The following is a 2,945-nucleotide window of genomic DNA, read 5'->3' as shown; positions in this document are numbered from 1 at the left end:
GGTCAAACTTGCAAGAGATAGTAATAATTTTAACCTGTATTCCACTAATAGTATTATCTTTCAGTGCTACCTCACAAGTACTAGAGGAAAAGGATATGGTTTGGACCAAGGTGATGAACATAGGTTCGGATCCACGAAGTCCCCTGGTGAAGACAGGTCAGATAGTTTCTCCTGGAGTACCAGCACTATGAGTTTACAAAGCCCCCGATGACCGTCATCTTAAGCCCAGATTAAAAAAACAAAACCACTGCCATTGAGAGTCCTGTGCATGGCACCCAGGCTTAATATCAGTGTGCTCCCTTTAACCTCTAATCAAAAGAATAAATCTGTCAGTGCCAAAAGCTGAAAGGTACTTGTTCTGCAGCCTGCGCACAGAGCCCTGTCCCCATCCTTTGCCTTAAATTATTCTAAAATCCATTTTGGTATTCTTACCTGCATACATATATCTAACCACTAAACTACTCAGTGGCCAGGACAAGTCCTAAAAAGGCAGGAACATAATATGCTTACATACATAATCTCCAAACAAAGAAAATAATGAAATCATACTTGTGCCTAACAACATCTAGCTAACACATACAAATGAAAGTGTACTCACCCTATCAGCATCTGGTATATTATAAATGAACAAGAGAAGAATATTTGATGCAGACATATAGAGAAAATACTGGCAATTACAGACCTTGTCTTTTCACTTGGTAACAAGACTGTAACTGACGCTGAGCACTAACGTTCTCCACTACACATTCAGCTGGTTGCGGTTCCTTGCCTAGTGGGGTGACTCGGACTTCATTTCTGAGATGTCTGGGCCATTATTAGTCATATCAGAATTGTGTTGCTGTAGTTCAGCATTTGCTTTAATCGTAGGGTATAGTACTACTAAGAGACAATCTAAGGAAACTCATGGATTCCAGACATACTCTTCTTTGCCTCCATTTTGTAATGCCAATCCAATTTCCCTTGGTAATCAGGATCAATCACACCACTCAATACATAACACCCTACTTAATTTGTTGATTCAGAGGTATGAGGAGTCCAAAATTGCCAGGGGACATTCTTAACCCCTAGTTCAATTGAATAAGTGTTTTTTCTCCAGGTGGGAGTGTTCCTCCCATAGAACAAGGATCCCCAGACCTGAAGAGCAGAGAGTCCCTGGGACAGGAAGCAAAAATGCTGAAAATGCGTCACTGGGAGTAATAGTGAATGGTTCCAATTCTTTTTCCATCCCTTGGTTCCTGAATCCATGAATCCTGGCTACTTGAAACAGCACACCATATACTGGTCACTGATTTAGAGTACATAAAGCCTCCCAGCAAACATTGCCCCAGCCCTACAAGGTGTTGCCGCTTAGCTAGTACCATCATTGTGTCTTTAGAGGTCTATTCCTCCATTTAATCAATCCAGCTGCCAAAGGAGGACAAGGAACATGGGACAACCAATGGATTACATGATCATGGGGCCATGCCCACACTTGATTTGCTGTGAAGTGAATTCCCTGATCTGAAACAATGCTGTTTGGGATAATGTGCTGGTGGATGAGACATTCTATAAGCCCACAAAGGGTAGTTTTGGCAGAAGCATTGTGTTTAGGGACGTGCACATGTATAGTAAGGATCTTCAACCATGAGCAAAAAGCTGACCTTTTCATGAAATAAGTGGTCCTATGTAATCAGCCTGCCACCAGGTGAGGAATGATTCCATATCTTGGATTCAGTGTTGGTCTCTGCTGGTTGCAGATCAGCATTCAGCAGTGCGACTAACCAAGTCAGCCTTGTGAGTGGAAGTCCATGTTAGTGAGCCCACAAATAACCTCTCTCCCTGTCACCATGTCTTTGTTCATGCAGCTATTGGGCAGGTGCAGGAAGGGTTGGGGAAGGGGATGCCTGGTTTCCACAAACCATGTCATCCTATCCACTTGATTGTGTGAGTCCTAATCGGCATACTTAACCCTTTGTTGGGCATTCACAGGAGACATAAATATCTTCACTTTTTTGATCCATTCAGAGAAGTCTATCTACATACCTCTTCCCCATACCTCCTTGTCACTGATTTTCCAATCATGTTCTGTGTTAGTCTGGGTAGACTAGAGAAACAAATTCATCGACATTCATATGTGTCTAAGAGAGAACTTTATATTAAAGAGCAATTGTGTTAATCTGGGTAGATTTCAGAAACATTTATAGACACTCATATGTGTTTAAGAAAGAGCTTTATGTACAAGAGAAGTTGGATAATGAGAAAACATCCCACCCCAGTCCAGATCAAGTCCATAAGTCTGATATTAGTCCATATGTCCAATACCAATCTACAAAGTCTTCTTCAGACTCATGAAACACATATAATGATGTTGAATGCAGGAAGATCACAGGCCAATTGGTGGGAAGGCTTGTGGATCCAGTGGTGTTGTAAGTATCTCAGCACTGGCAGGGGTCTCCACGTGGCTTCTCCAGCTCCAGAGGTCTGACTCCATCAACCTTTCTCCATGTGTCTTCTCCACAGGGATGTCTCACAGGGAGTGAGTTGAGAGAGAGAGAGAGAGAGAGAGAATATCTCTCGCCTCCATGGAGGAATACCGGAGTTCCCAGAATCCTCAGGAGGTTTCTGAGGCCTCATTGGCTATCATCTGATTGACAGCCTAGAATCCACCCCTTCACTCTTAATCCTCTCATATTGACAAATGGTTATATAACTACCACAATTGTATATTTAAGAAGCATCCTAACCCAGTCCAGATCAAGTCCATAAGTCTGATATTAGTCCATATGCCTGATGGTAGTTCATTAATTTCTCATTAGACTCATGCAGCCGTGCAATGATGCTTAATTCAGGAAGATCACAGGCCAGTGGGTAGATCCAGAAGTGGTAGAAGCACCTCCAGGGCTCTGGCTCCATCAGTGTCTCCATGTAACTTGTCAACAGGAATATGAATCAGAGAGAGTCTGTGT

This window comes from Echinops telfairi, unplaced genomic scaffold, assembly GCF_000313985.2.
Source record: "Echinops telfairi isolate 266 unplaced genomic scaffold, ASM31398v2 ScPeMD7_1;HRSCAF=3_0, whole genome shotgun sequence".
Lineage (NCBI taxonomy): Eukaryota > Metazoa > Chordata > Mammalia > Afrosoricida > Tenrecidae > Echinops > Echinops telfairi.
The sequence above is the reverse complement of the archived record's forward strand: the minus strand, read 5'-3'. Positions refer to the sequence as shown.